Source organism: Lagopus muta, chromosome W (assembly GCF_023343835.1).
Source record: "Lagopus muta isolate bLagMut1 chromosome W, bLagMut1 primary, whole genome shotgun sequence".
NCBI classification, from domain to species: domain Eukaryota; kingdom Metazoa; phylum Chordata; class Aves; order Galliformes; family Phasianidae; genus Lagopus; species Lagopus muta.
The window spans coordinates 3,694,739-3,720,392 of NC_064471.1; the positions used below are offsets into that span (position 1 = coordinate 3,694,739).

General features: G+C 46.8%; 2 protein-coding genes across 3 annotated transcripts in view; both read right to left on the reverse strand.

The window, feature by feature from the left end:
* Positions 1 to 9,461, reverse strand: part of LOC125686402 (uncharacterized) — a 218,178-nt gene extending 208,717 nt beyond the window's left edge. The window contains exon 1 of the mRNA XM_048930337.1: positions 9,375 to 9,461. The gene's annotated coding sequence lies outside the window, so the exon portion shown is untranslated. The remainder of the gene's footprint in view (positions 1 to 9,374) is intronic.
* The window catches only part of LOC125686449 (ubiquitin-conjugating enzyme E2 R2-like), a 74,747-nt gene that overhangs the window by 33,430 nt on the left and 15,663 nt on the right, over positions 1 to 25,654 (reverse strand). The window lies entirely within an intron of this gene.

The window sequence follows — 25,654 nt, forward strand, 5'->3', positions numbered from 1 at the left end:
GAATGATGACTGGCAGGGAATATGGAGAGGTTTGGGAAAGGTCTTAGAAGCATGGGGACCCGCAGTGTCATGGGATTTTACTCTTGAACACCTGTGGGATCCTGAGAAACTAAGCCAGTATTTGAGTCAGGGACTATGCAGCTTACATAAATCTAAGGAGGTACAACTTATTTGGGGTTTGGCTTGTGCTTACCGTGCCCTATATAATACCATTCTGGAGAGAGAGAGTTTCTGAGCTGAGGTTCAAGCCAAAAAGGAAAATCCCCAAGTCAAATCTAATCAATCACAGGAGACACCAGTAACAATACCAGATGCTCCTGTGGAGGGCCAGAAATGGAAACGAGTGTCTTCGCGTCTTGAACGAAAAAGAGAAGAAGAAGAGGAGGAGGGGGAGGAAGATCCAGGCGAGGGGCCCTCCTCAGAACCACCACCATCGCGAAAGGCAAAAGCGAAAACTAAGAGACGTGCAGAAGAGAGTGATGAAGAGGAAGTCTCTATTACTACTCGCCGGCCTCTAAAGATGACTGAAATCCAAGGTTCAAGAAAGGAGTTTACACGGCGCCTGAATGAAAGTCTTGTTTCCTGGTTGGTTCGCTGTTGGGACAGTGGGGCCCATAGCTTGTCTCTGGATGGTAATGAAGCTCACAAACTAGGTGCCATTGCCAGAGTTCCAGCTATTGATAGAGGAATTAGTCGATATTCGGATGAGGCTGCCTCCCTCTGGGAACGAGTGTTAATAGCCGTGAAGGAAAAGTATCCCTTCAAAAATGGCTTGAAGATTGCGATGAAAAAATGGGATACAGTTGAAAAGGGTATCCAGTATTTGAGGGAAATAGGCGTGGTGGAAATGCTGTATGACCCTAACTTTGGTCCTAACCACCCACACCAAAACCGCGACCCTGAAAAAGTGAGGACAACGCCTGAGATATGGCAGAAAATCGTGACAACAGCGCCGGACAAATATGCCGCTACACTAACGTCAGCGTGTGACAGATACCAAGAACAACAGAGAACACCCTTAGTTTATGAATTAATTGTTAGGCTCCAAAACTACGAACAAATGCTGTCCCCAATTCATGCTGCCGTTGCTGCAATATCAAGAATGACGGAGCAAGTGTCTCAACTGATTAACTGTGACAAACCTGTAGCAGTATCAGAGACACTTGATGAAGATCGGGATAATCAAATGAGTCTATCCAAGGATATGAAGGAGATGAAGGAGATGATGAAATGTATGCAAGCCCACCCAACTAAAGACGATGAACCTTCCATTTCACGTGCACCATCAAAAATCTCAGCTGTTAGAGGCAAACGCTCTCCGGCTCAAGTAAGGGATAATACACCGCGAATTGTCTTATGGTATTACCTACGTGACCATGGAGAAGACATGAGGAAGTGGCACCGTGAACCTACTGCTGTACTACGAGCCCGGGTGAAAGAATTACAAAGCAGATTAACCACCAGTGCAGTTGCTCCAGTTACCACAGGTAATGAATAGAGGGGCCCTGCCCTCAGTCAGGGGGGGGGAAAAGGATAATAGAGTATATTGGACTGTGTGGATTCGATGGCCTGGCACATCAGAACCACTGAAATATAAGGCACTGGTGGACACTGGTGCACAGTGCACTCTGACGCCCTTGAGTCATGAAGGGACAGAATCAATCCATATTTCTGGAGTGACCGGAGGCTCTCAAGAATTGACTGTGTTGGAGGCTGAGATAGTCCTCACTGGTAAGGACTGGCAAAAACATCCTATTGTGACGGGCCCAGGGGCTCCATGTATACTAGGTATTGATTATCTCAGAAGGGGGCATTTCAAGGATCCTAAGGGGTATCGATGGGCCTTTGGAATAGCTGCTGTGGACACAGACAACATTAAGCAGCTGTCTGTCTTGCCTGGCCTGTCAGAAGATCCGTCTGTTGTGGGGCTGCTGCGAGTAAAAGAGCAACAGGTACCCATCACTACAAAAACGGTGCACAGGCGGCAGTACCTCACCAACAGGGATTCTTTGCTCCCCATTCATAAGTTAATTCGTCAACTAGAGAGCCAGGGAGTGATCAGCAAAACTCACTCGCCTTTTAACAGCCCCATATGGCCAGTGCGTAAAGCCAGTGGAGAATGGAGGCTGACGGTGGACTACCGTGGCCTGAATGAAGTCACACCCCCACTGAGTGCTGCTGTGCCGGACATGTTAGAACTCCAGTATGAACTGGAGTCAAAAGCAGCGAAATGGTATGCCACCATTGACATTGCTAATGCCTTCTTTTCCATTCCTTTGGCCAAAGAATGTAAGCCACAGTTTGCTTTCACATGGAGGGGCATTCAGTATACCTGGAACCGTTTGCCCCAGGGGTGGAAACACAGCCCGACCATTTGTCATGGGTTGATCCAAACTGTATTGGAACAGGGCAGTGCTCCTGAGCACCTGCAGTACATTGATGACATCATTGTGTGGGGCGATACAGCAGAAGAAGTCTTCACAAAAGGAGAGCGAATGATCCAAATTCTTCTGAGTGCTGGTTTTGCTATTAAGCGAAGCAAAGTGAAAGGACCTGCCCAGGAGATTCAGTTCCTAGGTATAAATTGGCAAGATGGCCGTCGTCACATCCCGACAGATGTGATCGACAAAATCACTGCTAAGTCTCCACCCACTAGCAAAAGAGAGACACAATCTTTTCTGGGCGTAGTGGGCTTTTGGAGAATGCATGTTCCAAACCACAGCCTCATTGTAAGCCCCCGTTATTATGTGACGTGAATGAGAAATGAGTTTACATGGGGCCCTGAGCAGCAGCAGGCTTTTGAACAGATTAAACAGGAGATAGCCCGTGCCGTGGCCCTAGGGCCAGTACGGACGGGACAGGGTATAAAGAACATCCTCTATAGTACTGCTGGAGATAACGGTCCCACTTGGAGTTTGTGGCAAAGAGCCTCAGGAGAGACACGAGGCCGACCCCTGGGATTCTGGAGTCGGGCATACAGAGGGTCTGAAGAGCGCTACACTCCAACTGAAAAGGAGATCTTAGCTGCATATGAGGGGGTTCGGGCTGCTTCCGACGTAGTTGGTACTGAAACACAGCTTCTTCTGGCACCTTGACTGCCAGTGCTGAACTGGATGTTTAAAGGAAAGGTTCCCTCCACCCATCATGCTACTGATGCCACTTGGAGTAAGTGGATTGCACTGATTACACAACGAGCACGGATGGGGAACCTCAGCCGTCCAGGAATCCTAGAGGTCATCATGGACTGGCCTGAAGGTAAAAAGTTTGGAGCACCACCAGGAGAAGAGGCATCACGTGCTAAAGAAGCCCCAGCATACAATGAACTACCAGAGAATGAAAAGAAATATGCCCTGTTCACAGATGGATAGTGTCTTATTGAGGGAAAGCATTGCAGATGGAAATCTGCTGTGTGGAGCCCCACACGACAAGTTGCAGAGGCCACTGAAGGGAAAGGAGAATCAAGGCAATGTGCAGAGGTAAAGGCTGTCCAACTGGCCTTAGATGTTGCTCAGCAGGAGAGGTGGCCAATGCTCTACTTTTACACTTACTCGTGGATGGTAGCGAATGCCTTATGGGGGTGGTTACAGCAGTGGGAGCAAAATAACTGGCAAAGAAAGGGTAAACCTATTTGGGCTGCTGAACTGTGGAAAGACATTGCTGCCCGAACAAAGACTATAGTTGTAAAGGTGCGTCATGTAGATGCTCATGTGCCCAAGAGTTGGGCTACTGAGGAACAGCAAAATAACCATCAAGTAGATCGAGCTGCCAGAATTGAGGTGGCTCAAATAGACCTGGACTGGCAGAACAAGGGTGAATTATTTCTGGCTCGGTGGGCCCATGAGACCTCAGGTCATCAAGGGAGAGATGCAACATACAAATGGGCTAGAGACCGAGGGGTGGACTTAACTATGGATGCCATTGCACAGGTTATTCATAACTGTGAAACATGTGCCATCATCAAACAAGCCAAGAGGATGAAACCTCTCTGGGAGGAAAGGCGATGGCAAAAGTACAAATATGGGGAGGCCTGGCAGGTTGATTATATCACCTTGCCACGATCTCGCAATGGTAAGCATTATGTGCTTACTATGGTGGAGGCAACCACTGGGTGGCTCGAAACATATGCAGTACCCCATGCTACCGCCCGAAACACCATACTGGGTCTCGAGAAACAAGTCCTGTGGAGACATGGCACCCCAGAAAGGATTGAGTCAGATAATGGGACTCATTTCAAAAATTCTCTTGTAAATACTTGGGCCAAAGATCATGGCATTGAGTGGATTTATCATATCCCCTATCATGCTCCAGCCTCTGGTAAAATTGAACGATACAATGGATTGTTAAAAACGATGCTAAAAGCACTGGGTGGCGGAACATTTAAGCACTGGGAGAAGCATTTGGCAGAAGCCACCTGGTTAGTCAATACCAGAGGATCTATCAATCGTGATGGTCCTAACCAATCCAGTTCCCTACATACCGTAGAGGGAGATAAAGTCCCTGTTGTACATGTAAAGAACATGTTAGGAAAGGCAGTTTGGGTTCTTCCAGCTTCTGGAAAGGGCAAAACTCTCCGTGGTACAGTTTTTGCACAGGGACCAGGATCCACTTGGTGGGTAATGCAGAAGAATGGGGATGTCCAGTGTGTACCACAGGGAAACTTGATGCCGGGGGAGTGCAGTTACTAAATCTATGTGTATATATATATGTATAGCTATGTGTGTGTAATGCATTGTAATCATTTTTTGTTTGTATATATGTATATATATTTTAAGCATGATGTAACGATGTAGAATAAGGGGTGGAATGTCATGGTCCTATGTTGTTTGTTTGTTTGTTTTTTATTTTGGGTTTCAGTATTCCACATCAAAACATCATGTAGTGTACGGGGCATTAAAGTGTCACTGCCCCAATTCCAAGTACCTATCCCTGTACATTACAGCAGTCACGGGATCTGGCTATTCCGGGTGGGGGGGCGCTCTCTTGCTGCCTTGCAGTGGGTGCTGAAGGGTGCTTTCCTAGCTGTTCCAAGCTTTTCAGGTTTGACTCGGTCCCGGGAACTCTCTCTCTCATCTCGTCTGATTTATTAATCTCAATTTCAATTAAATTGTATACATTGTGTTATCTTGTATTCCGATATTACAGTAAAATAAGTTTTCCTCCATAGATTGTTGCCACTGCTCTTTTCCTCCCTTCCTTCCTTCCCATTTTTGTGGGACTGCGGTGGGGGGGGAAAGGACAGAGGCCTGTCGCCCCTGTCACGGGCATAGATTGATCTGGTCAACTCCGTTACATCCGTCCTGTTGTAACCCAGATAACAAAAAAAGTACAGGACAGACTGGCAGGGGTGCCGCCTGATCAACGGCCCCCTGCCCAGACTCACTTACATGTAACAGCTCGGCCATACATGGCAACAGAATTGATGGACTTAGTACAACGATTTTGGCAGAAGCCTAGAGAAAGTGTGCCAGCTTGGTTTTTGAGACTATGGGATTCTGGGGCAGAAAGTGGCTTGGTGAATGGCCCACAAATAGCCAAGTTGGCCACCATGACCGTCCATCCTGCTCTCAGACAGAGGTTTGTCACGGATTTGACCAGATCAATCTATGTCCGTGACAGGGGCGACAGGCCTCTGCCCTCCCCCCCCCACTCCAGTCCCACAAAAATGGGAAGGAAGGAAGGGAGGAAAAGAACAGCGGCAACAATCTATGGAGGAAAACTTATTTTACTATAATATTGGAATACAAGGTAACACAATAGATACAATTTAATTGCAATTGAGATTAATAAATCAGATTAATAAATCAGACAAGATGAGAGAGAGAGTTCCCGGGACCGATTCAAACCTGAAAAGCTTGGAACGGCTAGGAAAGCACCCTCCAGCACCCACTGCCAGGCAGCAAGAGAGCGCCCCCCCCCACCCGGAAGGGCCAGATCCCGTGACTGCTGTAATGTACAGGGATAGGTACCTGGGATTGGGGCAGTGACACTTTAATGCCCCGTACACTACATGATGTTTTGATGTGGAATACTGAAATACAAAAACAAAAAAACATAGAACCATGACATTCCACCCCTTATTCTACATCGTTACATCATGCTTAAAATATATATATACATATATACAAACAAACAAAAAATGATTAAAATGCACACATGGCTATATACATATACATAAAATTAGTAACTGCACTCCCCCGGCATCAAGTTTCCCTGTGGTACACACTGGACATCCCCATTCTTCTGCATTACCCACCAAGTGGATCCTGGTCCCTGGGCAAAAACTGTACCACGGAGAGGTTTGCCCTTTCCAGAAGCTGGAAGAATCCAAACTGCCTTTCCTAACATGTTCTTTACATGTACAACAGGGACTTTATCTCCCTCTACAGTATGTAGGGAACTGGATTGGTTAGGACCATCACGATTAATAGATCCTCTGGTATTGACTAACCAGGTGGCTTCTGCCAAATGCTTCTCCCAGTGCTTAAATGTTCCGCCACCCAGTGCTTTTAGCATCGTTTTTAACAATCCATTGTATCGTTCAATTTTACCAGAGGCTGGTGCATGATAGGGAATATGGTAAATCCACTCAATGCCATGATCTTTGGCCCAAGTATTTACAAGAGAATTTTTGAAATGAGTCCCATTATCTGACTCAATCCTTTCTGGGGTGCCGTGTCGCCACAGGACTTGTTTCTCGAGACCCAGTATGGTGTTTCGGGCGGTAGCATGAGGTACTGCATATGTTTCGAGCCACCCAGTGGTTGCCTCCACCATAGTAAGCACATAATGCTTACCATTGCGAGATCGTGGCAAGGTGATATAATCAACCTGCCAGGCCTCCCCATATTTGTACTTTTGCCATCGCCCTTCCTCCCAGAGAGGTTTCATCCTCTTGGCTTGTTTGATGATGGCACATGTTTCACAGTTATGAATAACCTGTGCAATGGCATCCATAGTTAAGTCCACCCCTCGGTCTCTGGCCCATTTGTATGTTGCATCTCTCCCTTGATGACCTGAGGTCTCATGGGCCCACCGAGCCAGAAATAATTCACCCTTGTTCTGCCAGTCCAGGTCTATTTGAGCCACCTCAATTCTGGCAGCTCGATCTACTTGATGGTTATTTTGCTGTTCTTCAGTAGCCCGACTCTTGGGCACATGAGCATCTACATGGCGCACCTTTACAACTATAGTCTTTGTTCGGGCAGCAATGTCTTTCCACAGTTCAGCAGCCCAAATAGGTTTACCCCTTCTTTGCCAGTTATTTTGCTCCCACTGCTGTAACCACCCCCATAAGGCATTTGCTACCATCCATGAGTCAGTGTAAAGATAGAGCATTGGCCACCTCTCCCGTTCAGCGAGATCTAAGGCCAGTTGGACAGCCTTTACCTCTGCAAATTGGCTCGATTCTCCTTTCCCTTCGGTGGCCTCTGCAACTTGTCGTGTGGGGCTCCACACAGCAGATTTCCATCTGCGATGCTTTCCCACAATACGACACGATCCATCTGTGAATAGGGCATATTTCTTTTCATTCTCTGGTAGTTCATTGTATGGTGGGGCCTCTTTAGCACGTGATACTTCTTCTCCTGGTGGTGTTCCAAACTTTTTACCTTCAGGCCAGTCCATGATGACCTCTAGGATTCCTGGACGGCTGAGGTTCCCCATCCGTGCTCGTTGTGTAATCAGTGCAATCCACTTACTCCAAGTGGCATCAGTAGCATGATGGGTGGAGGGAACCTTTCCTTTAAACATCCAGTTCAGCACTGGCAGTCGAGGTGCCAGAAGGAGCTGTGTTTCAGTACCGACTACTTCGGAAGCAGCCCGAACCCCTTCATAAGCGGCTAAGATCTCCTTCTCAGTTGGAGTGTAGTGCTCTTCAGACCCTCTGTATGCCCGACTCCAGAATCCCAGGGGTCGGCCTCGGGTCTCTCCCGAGGCTCTTTGCCACAAACTCCAAGTGGGACCGTTCTCTCCGGCAGCGGTATAGAGGATGTTCTTTATACCCTGTCCCGTCCGTACTGGCCCTAGGGCCACGGCACGGGCTATCTCCTGTTTAATCTGTTCAAAAGCCTGCTGCTGCTCAGGGCCCCATGTAAACTCATTTCTCATTCGCGTCACATAATGAAGGGGGCATACAATGAGGCTGTAGTTCGGAACATGCATTCTCCAAAAGCCCACTGCACCCAGAAAAGATTGTGTCTCTCTTTTGCTAGTGGGTGGAGACATAGCAGTGATTTTGTCGATCACGTCTGTCGGGATGTGACGACGGCCATCTTGCCACTTTATACCTAGGAACTGAATCTCCTGGGCAGGTCCTTTCACTTTGCTTCGCTTAATAGCAAAACCAGCACTCAGAAGAATTTGGATTATTCGCTCTCCTTTTGTGAAGACTTCTTCTGCTGTATCGCCCCACACAATGATGTCATCAATGTACTGCAGGTGCTCAGGAGCACTGCCCTGTTCCAATACAGTTTGAATCAACCCATGGCAAATGGTCGGGCTGTGTTTCCACCCCTGGGGCAAACGGTTCCAGGTATACTGAACGCCCCTCCATGTGAAAGCAAACTGTGGCTTACATTCTTTGGCCAAAGGGATGGAAAAGAAGGCATTAGCAATGTCAATGGTGGCATACCATTTGGCCGCTTTTGACTCCAGTTCATACTGGAGTTCTAACATGTCCGGCACAGCAGCACTCAGTGGGGGTGTGACTTCATTCAGGCCACGGTAGTCCACCGTCAGCCTCCATTCTCCACTGGCTTTACGCACTGGCCATATGGGGCTGTTAAAAGGTGAGTGAGTTTTGCTGATTACTCCCTGGCTCTCTAGTTGACGAATTAACTTATGAATGGGGAGCAAAGAATCCCTGTTGGTGCGGTACTGATGCCTGTGCACCATTTTTGTAGCAATCGGTACCTGTTGCTCTTTTACTCGCAGCAACCCCACAACAGATGGATCTTCTGACAGGCCAGGCAAGACAGACAGCTGCTTAATGTTGTCTGTGTCCACAGCAGCTATTCCAAAGGCCCATCGATACCCCTTAGGATCCTTGAAATGCCCCCTTCTGAGATAATCAATACCTAGTATACATGGAGCCCCTGGGCCCGTCACAATAGGATGTTTTTGCCAGTCCTTACCAGTGAGGCTTATCTCGGCCTCCAACACAGTCAATTCTTGAGAGCCCCCGGTCACTCCAGAAATATGGATTGATTCTGTCCCTTCATGACTCGAGGGCATCAGAGTGCACTGTGCAACAGTGTCCACCAGGGCCTTATATTTCAGTGGTTCTGATGTGCCAGGCCATCGAATCCACACAGTCCAATATACTCTATTATCCCTTTCCCCCCCCGGACTGAGGGCAGGGCCCCCCTATTCATTACCTGTGGTAACTGGAGCAACTGCACGGGTGGTAGATCTGCTTTGTAATTCTTTCACCCGGGCTCGTAGTACAGGAGTAGGTTGACCGTGCCACTTCCCCATGTCTTCTCCATGGTCACGTAGGTAATACCATAAGGCAATTCGCGGTGTATTACCCCTTACTTGAGCTGGAGAGTGTTTGCTTCTAACAGCTGAGATTTTTGATCGTGCACGTGAGAAGGAAGGTTTATCGTCTTTAGTTAGGTGGGCTCGGATCATCTCCTTCATCTCCTTCATCTCCTTCATTAGACTCTTTTGATTATCCTGATCTTCATCAAGCGTTTCTGATACTGCTACAGGTTTGTCACGGTTAATCAGTTGAGACACCTGCTCCGTCATTCTTGATATTGCAGCAACGGCAGAATGAATTGGGGACAGCAATTGTTCGTAGTTTTGGAGCGTAACAATTAATTCATAAACTAAGGGTGTTCTCTGTTGTTCCTGGTATCTGTCACACGCTGACGTTAGTGTAGCGGCATATTTGTCCGGTGCTGTTGTCACAATTTTCTGCCATATCTCAGGCGTTGTCCTCACCTTTTCAGGGTCGCGGTTTTGGTGTGGTTGGTTAGGAACAAAGTCAGGGTCATACAACATTTCCACCACGCCTATTTCCCTCAAATACTGGATACCCTTTTCCACTGTATCCCATTTTTTCATTGCAATCTTCAAGCCATTTTTGAAGGGATACTTTTCCTTCACGGCTATTAACACTCGTTCCCAGAGGGAGGCAGCCTCATCCGAACATCGACTAATTCCTCTGTCAATAGCTGGGTCTCTGGCAATGGCACCTAGTTGGCGAGCTTCATTACCATCCAGAGACAAGCTATGGGCCCCACTGTCCCAACAGCGAACCAACCAGGAAACAATACTTTCATTCAGGCGCCGTGTGAACTCCTTTCTTGAACCTTGGATTTCAGTCATCTTTAGAGGCCGGCGAGTAGTAATAGAGACTTCCTCTTCATCACTCTCTTCTGCATGTCTCTTAGTTTTCGCTTTTGCCTTTCGCGATGGTGGTGGTTCTGAGGAGGGCCCCTCGCCTGGATCTTCCTCCTCCTCCTCCTCTTCTTCTCTTTTTCGTTCAAGACGTGAAGACACTCGTTTCCATTTCTTGCCCTCCACAGGAGCAACTGGTATTGTTACTGGTGTCTCCTGTGATTGATTAGATTTGACTTGGGGATTTTCCCCTTTGGCTTGAACCTCAGCTCGGAAACTCTCTCTCTCCAGAATGGTATTATATAGGGCACGGTAAGCACAAGCCAAACCCCAAATAAGTTGTACCTCCTTAGATTTATGTAAGCCGCATAGTCCCTGACTCAGATACTGGCTTAGTTTCTCAGGATCCCACAGGTGTTCAAGAGTAAAATCCCATGACACTGCGGGTCCCCATGCTTCTAAGACCTTTCCTAAACCTCTCCATATTCCCTGCCAGTCATCATTCTCTGGTTTCAGAAGAGACTCCTTCCTCTTATTATTCACAATTATGAATACAATCAGAGAACTTAATGACATGCACACCAACATGAGTATTAATTCAAGATTCGAAAAACGTTTGACAAACCGAGAAGAAAACCTGGAGACTGGTCTGAACATCGTGTTGTTTGTAAAATTAGCTATTCCATTTGGGATGTAGTTGTTTGTGAAATTAGCCATTCCTTCTGGGATGTAGTTGTTTGTGAAATTAGCCATTCCTTCTGGGATGTAGATGTCAAAGTTCAAATCATACCACATTGCAAATAGGTAAAACATAGGTGTCTCCATCAGTGTCATTAGGTACCTATATATGGTTGCAATTCCACAACACATAATTATGAGCTGGATTATTGGCCAGTAGGTTGTGACTAGCACCATTGCTTTTAATCCTTTACCCAGCACCCCCACGATAACGAGTGGGTTCATCGCTGGTGCTTGCTAAAAAAGGGTTAATGAATTGAAGCTAACAAGAGGAGGGGAAAAAAAAAAAAAAAAAGGCACTACCCAGACTAAGTAGTGCTCAAAGTTTACAAATATCCCAGAACACTGGCAGTACGCCTAATCTTTCAAGGTCAGGTTTTCCAGCACAGAAACCTGAACTACTGATAATGCTCCCTAGCGAAGCTCTCTAAGAGCAGAGAGAAAAAGAGATTCGTTCAAAAAGCTAAAAAGCAGTTGCCCCACGTTGGGCGCCAAAAATCTGTCACGGATTTGACCAGATCAATCTATGTCCGTGACAGGGGCGACAGGCCTCTGCCCTCCCCCCCCCACTCCAGTCCCACAAAAATGGGAAGGAAGGAAGGGAGGAAAAGAACAGCGGCAACAATCTATGGAGGAAAACTTATTTTACTATAATATTGGAATACAAGGTAACACAATAGATACAATTTAATTGCAATTGAGATTAATAAATCAGATTAATAAATCAGACAAGATGAGAGAGAGAGTTCCCGGGACCGATTCAAACCTGAAAAGCTTGGAACGGCTAGGAAAGCACCCTCCAGCACCCACTGCCAGGCAGCAAGAGAGCGCCCCCCCCACCCGGAAGGGCCAGATCCCGTGACTGCTGTAATGTACAGGGATAGGTACCTGGGATTGGGGCAGTGACACTTTAATGCCCCGTACACTACATGATGTTTTGATGTGGAATACTGAAATACAAAAACAAAAAAACATAGAACCATGGCAGGTTATACATAGGTAATCAATATCGTGATGAAAACCATTCCATACTAGAATGGTTAATGGCGGCCTGCCGTATGGTATGGTCGAATAAATCAGACATATTTTTACATACAGGTATGTGGTCCTCCATGGAGGGCCTTCAAAACTATATCCGTGAACTGGGTGTAAGAGAGGCTATCTATGAAGATACATTTGATGGCCCTGATATGGTTAAATTTTCAGCAGGGATGAGAGATTTAATTTTACATCAAGCTCCCTCCCATCTCTATGGTACCCTAGTCTATATATTAAATTTCCTTGTAGCCTCAGAAGCCGTAGTCCAGCAGGCTGCCCAGTTAGTTGCCGACCTAGGAGAGACAGAACGCCTGCGGACTAGGCGCAATATTCGGTTTTTAGAGGAAGCAGAGGTCCTGCCGGTAAATAAAACCAAAATGCCGGCTACTCGAGCTCCTCCATCGGGACCCATAAGGGTATCCCGAAAACAAATGTTTAATGATTTAATTTGGGCTGGGGTCCAATTTGCTAAGATCGACCGCCAGCCCAACCATGTCCTTCTCCAGCTCTGGAGACAACTCAAGGACAATCAAAAATTCCAGAGCTACCCTACGAAATCAAGGGTAAGAGCTATAGAGAGGGTTCCATCAACAACATAGAACCTAGAAGATTTTATTATTCCAAATAGAAAAAAGAAGCCACCTCAGGCCTCAGGTGTCTCAGGCCACAATGCCTGAGCCATCGTAAGCAAAAGAATTGGCCCTAGCACAATTCATGGAGTGACAAGAGATGTTAGTCCCCGTAGGGCCTCCAGACGGGACCAGAGGCCCTATGTAGAATTAAGGATTTATTGGTCCTGAAAAAATATACAGAGAGTGATGGCATTGGTAGACACAGGAGCAGAAACATCAATTATCTATGGAGATCCGGGAAAATTTGATGGGGACAGAGTGATGATTGGTGGTTTTGGGGGACAGTCTATTCCTGTCACCCAAACATGGTTAAAATTGGGGGTTGGGCGTCTCCCACCCCGGGAATACAAGGTGTCTATTGCCCCAGTCCAAGGCATCCTGGGCATAGATATTCTATGGGGTCTGGCTCTCCAGACAACTGTGGGAGAGTTCAGACTTCAACAAAGATGTATCAGTATCCAGGCGGTGCAGGCAATATTAAGAGGCCATGCGGAACATGAGCCTGCTTGCCTGCCGAAACTGCACCGGATTACTAATGTCAGACAGTATAGACTCCCGGGTGGGCAAGATGAAATATCGAGAACGGTGCAGGAATTAGAAAAAGTGGGCATTATAAGACCTGCACACAGCCCGTATAACTCCCCCATATGGCCAGTGCGAAAGTCGGATGGCACATGGAGGGTGACAGTGGATTACAGAGAATTAAATAAGGTCACGCCGCCTATTCATGCGACCGTACCCAATATTGCCTCCCTAATGGACACATTGAGTAGGGAGATAAAAACCTATCATTGTGTCCTAGATCTAGCAAATGCATTCTTCAGTATCCCAATTGCTGAGGAATCGCAAGATCAGTTTGCGTTTACGTGGGGAGGCAGGCAGTGGACCTTTCAGGTCCTGCCACAGGGGTACGTGCATTCACCAACGTATTGTCACAATCTAGTGGCGCGTGTCCTGGCTGACTGGAGAAAACCTGATGATGTTAACCTATATCATTATATTGATGATCTCCTGTTGACATCCGACTCACTGGAGGCAGTAGGACAGGCAGCAGATTCACTAACTGCCTATTTACAACAGAGGGGATGGGCTATAAATCCCCAAAAGGTGCAAGGTCCAGGCCTGTCCATAAAATTCCTGGGGGTGGTTTGGTCAGGAAAGACCACAGTGCTACCCAGTGCTGTTATAGATAAGGTTCAGGCGTTCCCAGTCCCTACAACATCAAAGCAGCTGCAAGAGTTTCTAGGTATGCTGGGTTACTGGAGTTCCTTTATACCTCACCTGGCGCAGCTGCTAAGGCCACTGTACACTGACAAAAAAGGGGCAGCTATGGGATTGGGGGAAAACCGAACAGGATGCTTTCCAACAAGCAAAACTGGCAGTTAAACAAGCCCAGGCATTGGGTATATTTGATCCTACCTTCCCAGCTGAGTTGGATGTTCATGTTACTCAAGATGGATTTGGTTGGGGCCTGTGGCAACGCCAGAGCTCTGTTTGGACCCCCATTGGTTTCTGGTCTCAGGTTTGGCACGGAGCAGAAGAAAGATACAGTATGATTGAAAAACAGTTATTGGCTGCCTATTCGGCATTACAGGCAGTAGAGCCAATAACTCAAACAGCTGCAGTTATAGTCAAGACCACTCTGCTAATTCAGGGGTGGGTGAAAGATCTGACCCACCTTCCTAAGACAGGGGTGGCCCAAGCACAAAGAGTGGCATGATGGGTCGCCTACCTCAGCCAAAGGAGCAGTCTGTCTTCATCACCCTTGAAAGAAGAACTCCAGAAGATCCTAGGCCCAGTTACATATCACAGTGATGCACCAAAAGAAATACTGGTAAAGCGACCAGAGAAGAGTCCCGTTTGGGAGGGAAAATATCCTATCCCTGAAGATGCCTGGTACACAGATGGGTCCAACAAGGGCAACCCGAGCAAGTGGAGAGCAATAGCATACCATCCTTCCACCGAGACAATCTGGTTCGATGAGGGGGATGGTCAGAGCAGCCAATGGGCAGAACTGCGAGCCGTGTGGATGTTTATAACCAAGGAATCCGGTGATGGTATCCTGAACGTCTGCACAGATAGTTGGGCTGTGTACCAGGGGCTCACTCTTTGGATTGCACAGTGGGCCACCCAGGAATGGACTATCCACGCCTGACCGATCTGGGGCAAAGACATGTGGTTAGATATATGGAATACGGTCAAACACAGGACTGTACGTGTCTACCATGTTTCTGGTCATCAGCCCCTACAGTCACCGGGAAACGATGAAGCCGACACATTGGCCCGAGTTCGATGGATTGAGAATTCACCATCTGAGAACATTGCCCGCTGGTTACATCAGAAGCTACGGCATGCGGGACAAAAGACAATATGGGCAGCTGCTAAAGCATGGGGACTGCCCATACAACTATCTGACATCATGCAGGCATGCCGGGATGCGACACTTGCTCCAAGATGAGACCGAGATCGTTGCCCGAAACAACAGCCCATCTTGCTAGGGGACACAATCCTCTCCAGCGATGGCAGGTCGATTACATCGGGCCACTTCCTCGTTTCTGGGCAAGATACGCCCTGACCTGTGTCGACACTGCAAGTGGGCTACTGCAGGCCTATCCAGTACCGAAAGCAAACCAGGCATATACCATCAAGGCACTCGCTAAACTGATGTCTGCCTACGGGACACCTCAAGTCATCGAGAGCGACCAAGGGACTCAGTTTACTGGTGCAATGGTACAGCGCTGGGCAGAAGAAAATAGCATTGAATGGCGATTCCACCTGCCATATAATCCAATGGGGGCAGGCCTCATCGAACGTTATAACAGTATTCTTAAGGCTGCCCTGAAGACAGACTCCCAGTCACAGAATCACAGAATCACAGAATCGCAAGGTTGGAAACGACCTGCAACATCATCCAGTCCAACCACCCTCCCATTCCTATCAGTGCCACAAGCTACTAAACCATCTCTCGTAGCTCCTCATCCAGGCGCCTCTTGAACACTGCCAGGGATGGCGACTCCACCACCTCCCTGGGCAGGCCATTCCAGTGCCTGACCACCCTCTGAGAGAAAAAGTTTCTCCTAATATCCAACCTAAACCTCCTCTGGTATAACCTCTGGCTGTTTCCTTGGGTCCTACTATTTGCCTGGGAGAAGAGGCCAGACCCTTTTGCATCACAATCTCCTTTCAGGAAGTTGTAGAGTGCAATGAGGTCTCCCCTGAGCCTCCTCTTCTCCAGGCTGAACAATCCCAGCTCCTTCAGTAGCTCCTCATAAGGTTTGTGCTCCAGACCCCTCACCAGTTTCGTTGCCCTTCTCTGGACACGTTCCAGGGCCTCAATGTCTTTCTTGTAGTGAGGGGCCCAAAACTGAACACAGTACTCAAGGTGCGGCCTCACCAGTGCTGAGTACAGGGGGATGATCACCTCCCTGCTCCTGCTGGCCACACTATTTCTAATGCAGGCCAGGATGCCGTTGGCCCTCTTGGCCACCTGGGCACACTGTTGGCTCATGTTCAGCCGAGCATCAACCAACACCCCCAGGTCCCTTTCCTCTTCACAGTCATCCAACCACTCATCCCCAAGCCTGTAACGCTGCCTGGGGTTGTTGTGGCCAAAGTGCAGAACCCGACACTTGGCCTTGTTAAACCTCATCCCATTCATCTCAGCCCAGTGATCCAGCTTACCTAGATCCCTCTGCAGGGCCTCCCTGCCCTCAGGCAGATCGACACAACCTCCCAACTTGGTGTCATCTGCAAACTTACTCAGGGTACACTCAATCCCTTCATCTAAGTCATCAATGAAGATATTAAACAGGATGGGCCCCAGTACCGACCCCTGGGGGACACCACTTGTAACAGGTCTCCAGCTGGACTTCACTCCGTTGACCACCACCCGTTGAGCACGGCCCTCCAGCCAGTTCCTTATCCAACGGAGGGTAAAACTGTCCAAGCCATGGGCAGCCAGTTTCCGCAGAAGGATACTGTGTGAGACCATGTCAAAGGCTTTGCTGAAGTCTAGGTAGACTACATCAACTGCCTTTCCCTCATCTACCAGTTTGGTCACCCAGTCGTAGAAGGAGATGAAGTTGGTCAAACACAACCTGCCTTTCATGAACCCGTGCTGGCTGGGCCTGATCCCGTGGACAAGCTGTGTGATCTCTCCCAGGAGGATTTGTTCCATGACCTTCCCTGGCACTGATGTCAGGCTGACAGGCCTGTAGTTCCCCGGATCCTCCTTACGGCCCTTCTTGTAGATGGGAGTCACATCAGCAAGCCTCCAATCCTCTGGAATCTCTCCAGTCAACCAGGAGCGCTGGTAGATAGCCGAGAGTGGCTTAGCGATCACCCCCGCCAACTCCCTCAGCACCCTAGGATGAAGCCCATCCGGTCCCATGGACTTGTGACTGTCCAGATGGAGGAGGAGCTCTCTGTCTCCACCTCGATCTCCGGGGAGATATGCTGCATGTCAACCCAGATATCCAGATCAGGGCACAAAGTGCCCTGAAGATAGCTGGTCTGACTATTAAAGGCAGATGTAAAGAAGGCGTTGAGGACCTCAGCCTTCTCTTTGTCATCTGTGGTCACATTCCCTGCCGCATCAATTAAAGGACAGAGATTATCCTTGGGTTTTCTCTTGTCATTGATATATTTGTAAAAGGATTCCTTATTCTGCTTTACTGCAGTGGCCAATCTAAGTTCGAGATGGGCTTTCGCCTTCCGGACTTCCTCCCTGCATACCTTTGCAACTTCCTTGTAATCTCCCCTAGTAGCCTGTCCCTTCTTTGACAGGACATAGACTCTCTTTTTCTTCCTGAGTCTTGACAGTAATTCCCAGCTCATCCACACCAGTCTTCTCCCCCTACGGCTCGCCTTACGGTATTCAGGGACAGCCTGTTTTTGCGCCTTTAAGATTTCCACCTTGAGGAGCGTCCAGGTTTCCTGGACCCCTTTACCCTTGAGGAGCAACTCCCAAGGGACCCGTGCTACAAGCGTCCTGAGCAGGTCAAAGTCCACCCTCTTGAAGTTCAAGATAGTAGTTGCAGGGGTGGTTGCAGGTAGTTGCAGTCCTTGCAGGGGTGGACAAAAAGACTGTATGAAACCCTGCGGGACCTGAATGAAAGACCTCGAGATGGCAGACCCAGTGCCCTGAGAATGTTGCAGACGACATGGGCCACCCCGCTTAGGGTCCAAATTACGGGCACTGATCATCATGTAAGACCCCGGATTGGTGACAAAAATAATCTTCTGCTCCCTGCCCCTGAGAATTTAGATCCAGGTACCCATAAAATAAAATGGCCCTGGAAGGTGCAGGAAGGACCAAAGTGGTGTGGCCTACTTGCACCTTGGGGGAGACTATTGGAGGTGGGAGGCTCAGTAATCCCTCCAGTAATAGGTACATGGCCTACTGATATTGTGGTCAACACTCCGATCTTTATTGCTAAAGGGACCCCCATCATGTCCCTGTGGCAGATCAGGACACCCCCTTTGGTGCCTGATATCGTTATGCAGCCGCAGATATCCAGCCAAAAGGTGTGGTACAGGCGGCCAGGACGTGCCCCAGTACAAGCGGAAGTGTTGACCCAAGACAGAAATACGGCCTGTATCTTGCCCTGGAGAGCAGACCTTCCCCTCCTGGTACCTGTAAAACATCTGTATTACTCCCCGTGAGTTTGTGAGCCTTCAGGACCACCGGAATGAACAAAATGCCATCAAGCGTTCCAGTGTTGCTGTCAGATCACGTACAACACCCGGTGATGGTCTGCATGGGACTGATGAAACATAGAACGGACCTGCACCTCAGGACCTCATGCTTCCAGTCACATCATCGAGCACTGGCCCATAGAAGCATAGTGACATCCGCTGATCATCACTCATCCTGAATTGTACCAACACGCGTCACGATAAAATTGTATAAGCGTCACGATATACCGGATCTCTGTATTAGGGAAAGCTTACCCTTTTGTTAACCTGATCATTGGTTCATGCCTTGAAGGGGTGGAGTGTATTGGAACTGCTGAGTCAGGGCCTGAACCTCTGATTAATTACCTGAGGTGAGCCATGAGTCAGCCAGAGGAGCACAGGTGAAGGCAATTCACCTGTGCTGCTGGAAGGGGGGGAGCCAGGCTCCACCCCTCCTGGACCTATTTAAGAGCTGGCTACCAGAGGGGAAGGATCTCTTCTAGAGATCCCCTCTCTTGTTGTTTTCTGGTCAGTTAGCCGAAGGGTAAGCTCTTCCACTAATTCTCTTTTGTGGTCATTGTTTACTTTGTCTTACTTTTTTGATTATATTGTGATTATAACATCTTGATTATACAATAAGAAAGAGAGCTACAATTAATATCTTAAATTTGTTAGATACAGTGGAAGAATGTGTTATCTGTTCTTATCTTAATTGGGTCATTTGTCACAGTTCCAGCCCAGTTCATCCTAGTTGACAAAAGGATCCCATGCCCCAGGAAAAGGGGAAAAACGGTAGGGAATAGGTAGGGAGATGGGCCTAGATGAGAAAAAACAGTGGCAATAAGCTAAGGAACTAAACTAATTTGCTAAATATGATAGCGGAATGCAAGATAACACAATATAATGCAGTATAAATGGAACTGAAATTAATAAATCAAATAAATGAGTGTCCAAAAAGCAAAGGCCTTTCTCTAATGCTGAAGGTGAGCTCACACCACAGAGATGAGCAGAAAGAGAGCCAATCCTGTGACTTAAAGGCAGTTTTATCTTTCCCTCTGAACAGAACATGATTGCGTTGTGGCATTCTCACTCAAAACCCTTTACAGAGAAATTAAGTGAGACTCAAGTATCCATCTCCAGAGAAGAGGCTGCAACTCTAAATGTAAGCAGCAGATGAGATGCTGAAAGTAGCTGTGCACAAATATGCCTATAATCATTTACAAGAGGTGACCAAGCCACATTTAAAGCCTCTGTCTCACTCCAATTTATAGGAGGGAGATGAGGTTCTTTTAATATCTGTATACTTGGTGTGAGATTAAGAAACAATGGTTCATATGTTAGTCCAACCAATTTATTATAAATCCTAATCAGGGAGTCAGGGAAGGGAAGGAGAAACGATAAGAAAGGAGCAAGAATTGCATAAAGCGGGGACAGTAACCACCAGCATCCAGCAGCGATCCTGTTGCACGATGTTTCGAAGGTCCGAAGGTCTGAGGCAGAAGCAGCAGGGGGAGAGAGCAGCAGCGTGGCCGGCCTTGGGCAGCAAGCAGGTAGCAGGAGGCAGTTGCGGAGCAAATCCAGGAGGAAGCAGCAGTGCTCAGGCAGCAGGCTCAAGAGAGTTCCTCAGCATGCAGGAATTCTGTAGTGAGGAATCTGATGGCAGACACCTATCCTCCTGGTTTTCAATTCCTCTTTTATCCTACTTGTTCTCCTGCCTATGTGACATCCCTGGGCACTTGAGCAAGAATCATGTGAGTGCCCCCTGAGATGGCCATCATCCTGAGATAAGTCCACACAAAAGACAGCTTCACTGCCATTAAGCTGCAGCTCATCTCTCTCTCCTTGCCCCTGGCCTTGTCCATCTGTGTCCTTCAGACAAAGGATTTCACAACCCTTGCCCAGGAGTTGTCCAAAGTTCTCCAGACAAAGGGTTTCTCAACCCCTGCCCAGGACTTGCTTGGACTTGTTCATCTGTGTCCCCAGCAACCTTTGAGACAATGATGTTTTACAGAATAATATCTTACAGCCTCTCCTTTTGTTGCTGTTCCTCTCCACCAAAATATGCAAATGCAAGTTAAGCTGCATTGCTTTAATAAAACTCAGACAAAATATCAGGGACAGAACAGTGGACTGAGTAGATAAACAAGTTGGGTTCAATGCATAAATCAATATCAGAAAGGACAGCAAGCTGAAATATGACAGCTCAATTTACATGTCAGTTGTTTAGAATTAACTGTATATCAGTGCCAAAGACAGATCTGGAGATTCTTTCAAGCTTACTTTTCACACAGTCAACTTCACAGTTCCATAGCACAAAGAACTGGCCGACAGCAAGTAGTCATTTTAAAAACTGTTATAGTGAACCTATTAAAGCATCCAAGAAGCTCAAGGGGTATTGGATGGTGAACACAAAAAAATAGTTTTAAAAGGAGACTGAAGATGTCAATCTGGCTTCTCAGTTGAGGAAAGAAATTTTGATTCTAAGAAGATATTGCCAGAATAAAGTTGTGTACTGCAATTTTACAGTGGTCCAAAAGGAACAGAAGGATCCTAGGAGCCCCATTTGATGATGATACAATACATATACACTCAATTGGGGTGCCCAGAGGTGTCCCTGATGAATTTAAGGCAAGAAATCAAATTGCTGCAGGATTTGAATCTCTATTCTGGTGGGTAACAATTAACAAAAACGTAGATTGGATAAACTACATCTATTACAATCAGCAGAGATTTATAAACTATACAAAGGAGGCAATAAAGGGAATTGCAGAGCAATTGGATGCTACAAGCAGGGTGGCCTGGGAGAATAGGATCGCCCTAGACATGATACTAGCTGAAAAAGGGTGTGTGTGTGTAATGTTGGGCACTCGTTGCTGTATTTTTATCCCAAATAACAGCCCCAGATGGCATGATAACCAGAGCATTACAGGGGCTTACTACTCTTGCCAGTGAATTAATTGAAAACTCAGGAATAGATAATTCCCTCACTGGGTGGTTGGAGTCCTGGTTTGGCAAATGGAAAGGGATGATTGTGTCCATATTTACTTTTTTGATTGTGGTAGCAGGAATCCTGATGGCCATCGTTTGCTGTATTATCCCCTGAGTGAGGGGATTGGAACAGCGATTAAACGAAACTGCGTTGCTGAAGCAAACAGTAGTGGAACCACCACCATACTCGGATAAAATGATGATATTAGACGAAATGGAGAATGAAGAAAGTGAAGAAGTTTTTAGAATCATGCCTTAAAAAAAAAAAAAGGGAATTGCAGAAATCAACACTGTGAAAGAAGAGGGGGGAATTGTTGGAATGGAATGTTGTTTCTGCATTTGATATTAAAAAGGGCAATTGGTTTGAAGAAGTACAACATAATGCATTTGTATTCTGTAACTTATCCTTAGAAATAGTTGATCTACAAAGTTAAATACTGTATATGTTAGTGACATGTTTTAGAAACATTATTACTGAATTATGTGATTAATTCTTTCTTGCAAAACTGTAATAGTTGTTAACTGTTCCAAACAATGCGAGTATAGTGTGTTAGGGATTACAAAACATCTTGTAGAGTTGTTCTGTTAGGATAAGAAACTCCCAGCAAAAGAAAAATAGATTTAGCAAACATCAAAGAAGTTGGGGCCTCTGCACAAGGCCGGACTGTCTCACCCCATGAGAAGGTTGGGACTGATAGGCAGGCACCAAGATACACCCTTGTCTTTCTCCCGAGCTCATATTTGTGGAAAGAAGGACAAGCAGATATCCACAAAATAATGATCAGGTGTGGAATAAGTTAATTATTAGTTTTTAGTAATAATAGTAATAGAGGCATCTTGGATTCAATATTGGATTCAGTATTTTTCTTCTCTATAAAAAACTTATTACTAATAAGTTAATTATTACTAATCATGCTGGACATGAGGAAGTATTACTTTTCAGAAAGGGTGGTCAGGCACTGGAATGGACTGCCCAGGGAGGTGGTGGAATCACCGACCCTGGGGGTGTTCAAGGAAAGACTGGATGTTGTGTTGAGGGACGTGGTTTAGTAGGAGCTATTGGGAATAGGTGAACGGTTGGACTGGGTGATCTTTTAGGTCTTTTCCAACCTTGGTGATTCTATGATTCTATGATTCTATGAATTAACTACAGATTTACGCTTATGAAGCAAAAATTTGTTTGTCCAGTGTTTCTATGTTTAGTGAAGCGTTGAGAAGATTGTGAACCTAAAGTACTCAGCCAATGAGGAACTAGGGAAGAAAGAGATAAGCGTCGGAGAATACGGAATAAAAGATGGAACTCTGTTTTCTGGGTGCTCTCCTGCTTGCAGGAGGCCTGCCATTGCAATTGTGAATAAAATCTGCTTTATCAGAGAAACTGTCCTAGAAAATTATTTGGATATTTCCAACAGATGTATGGCCTTCCAACAAGTAAGGACAAACAGGCACCACAAGAGCAGTTGACCATCTGAATGCTGTGCAGGGCAGCTCAGGATCCCAATCCAGCAACTGAGCACCACACTGCACACGGCTTGTCACACTGAGACAACAAGCAATCAGAATTACTACACCAAAATAATCATTAAAAGCTGGATGAACAGTGACATAACATGGGTAGCATTAATTGTCACAGGCATTTGAACCCCCATCCATCCCAAACAGAAGTGTATGAACTGCTGTTCCTGCTCCTTACACTTATTTACATTTTCTCAGTAAACCTTAATGTTCAAACACTAAACTCTGAAGAAGTGCGGTATGCTTATAAACCAGTAGAAGTCACAGAAGTAGTTCTTCCTCCCACTAGAGCTGGCACTAATGTCTCTGCAGCCAAATGACAAGAAAGTCCCTCATTTTAACCTAAATAGTTTCTTCTGGAAACAACAAAAAAAAAAGAAGCAATACTTATAGCTTCATTTCTGTAGTTAAGTGCCAAGCGTGAGACACTTCAACCAAGTGGCCACTTTTTTCTGTGAAGTATGGGGCTAAACTCACAGGAAAAAAAGCATAGCTTTTCCATCTTTACCTACTATTGAAATCTTGCACAAATATCTATTTTCCCTGTCATGGTTCTATGTTTTTTTTGTTTTTGTTTTTTGGGTTTCAGTATTCCACATCAAAACATCATGTAGTGTACGGGGCATTAAAGTGTCACTGCCCCAATTCCAAGTACCTATCCCTGTACATTAGAGAAGTCTCGGGATCTGGCCCTTCCGGGTGGGGGGGGGGGGGGTGCACGCTCTCTTGCTGCCTTGCAGTGGGTGCTGGAGGGTGCTTTCCTAGCCGTTCCAAGCTTTTCAGGTTTGACTCGGTCCCGGGAACTCTCTCTCTCTCATCTTGTCTGATTTATTAATTTCAATTTCAATTAAATTGTATCTATTGTGTTATCTTGTATTCTGATATTATAGTAAAATAAGTTTTCCTCCATAGATTGTTGCCGCTGTTCTTTTCTTTCCTTCCTTCCTTCCCATTTTTTGTGGGACTGGGGTGGGGGGGGGAGGACAGAGGCCTGTCTCCCCTGTCACGGACATGGATTGATCTGGTCAACTCCGTGACAGATTTTTGGCGCCCAACGTGGGGCAGTGCTTTTTAGCTTTTAGAACGAATCACTTTTTCTCTCTCCTCTTAGAGAACATCGTTAGGGAGCATTATCAGTAGTCCAGGTTTCTGTGCTAGAAAACCTGACCTTGAAAGATTAGGCATACTGCCAGTGTTCTGGGATTTTTTTAAACTTTGAGCAATACTTAGTCTGAGTAGTGCCTTTTTTTTCTTTTTTTTCATTTTTTTTTCCCTCCCCCACCCCGTCATTAACCATGACAAACCTGCAGCAGTATCAGAAATGCTTGATGAAGATCAGGATAATCAAATGAGTCTAGCGAAGGAGGTGAAGGAGATGATGAAATTTTTGTGAGCCCACCTCACTAAAGACGAAGAACCTTCCATTTCACGTGCACCATCAAAAATCTCAGCTGTTAGAGGCAAACGCTCTCCGGCTCAAGTAAGGGATAATACACCGCGAATTGTCTTATGGTATTACCTACGTGACCATGGAGAAGACATGAGGAAGTGGCACCGTGAACCTACTGCTGTACTACGAGCACAGGTGAAAGAATTACAAAGCAGATTAACCACCAGTGCAGTTGCTCCAGTTACCACAGGTAATGAATAGAGGGGCCCTGCCCTCAGTCGGGGGGGGGAAAAGGATAATAGAGTATATTGGACTGTGTGGATTCGATGGCCTGGCACATCAGAACCACTGAAATATAAGGCACTGGTGGACACTGGTGCACAGTGCACTCTGACGCCCTTGAGTCATGAAGGGACAGAATCAATCCATATTTCTGGAGTGACCGGGGGCTCTCAAGAATTGACTGTGTTGGAGGCTGAGATAAGCCTCACTGGTAAGGACTGGCAAAAACATCCTATTGTGACGGGCCCAGGGGCTCCATGTATACTAGGTATTGATTATCTCAGAAGGCGGCATTTCAAGAATCCTAAGGGGTATCGATGGGCCTTTGGAATAGCTGCTGTGGACACAGACAACATTAAGCAGCTGTCTGTTTTGCCTGGCCTGTCAGAAGATCCGTCTGTTGTGGGGCTGCTGCGAGTAAAAGAGCAACAGGTACCCATCACTACAAAAACGGTGCACAGGCGGCAGTACCGCACCAACAGGGATTCCTTGCTCCCCATTCATAAGTTGATTCGTCAACTGTAGAGTCAGGGAGTGATCAGCAAAACTCACTCGCCTTTTAACAGCCCCATATGGCCAGTGCGTAAAGCCAGTGGAGAATGGAGGCTGACGGTGGACTACCGTGGCCTGAATGAAGTCACACCCCCACTGAGTGCTGCTGTGCGGGACATGTTAGAACTCCAATATGAACTGGAGTCAAAAGCGGCCAAATGGTATGCCACCATTGACATTGCTAATGCCTTCTTTTCCATTCCTTTGGCCAAAGAATGTAAGCCACAGTTTCCATTCACCTGGAGGGGAGTTCAGTATACCTGGAACCGTTTGCCCCAGGGGTGGAAACACAGCCCGACCATTTGCCGTGGGTTGATCCAAACTGTATTGGAACAGGGCAGTGCTCCTGAACACCTGCAGTACATTGATGACATCATTGTGTGGGGCGATACAGCAGAAGTCTTCACGAAAGGAGAGTGAATAATCCAAATTCTTCTGAGTGCTGTTTTTGCTATTAAGCAAAGCAAAGTGAAAGGACCTGCCCAGGAGATTCAGTTCC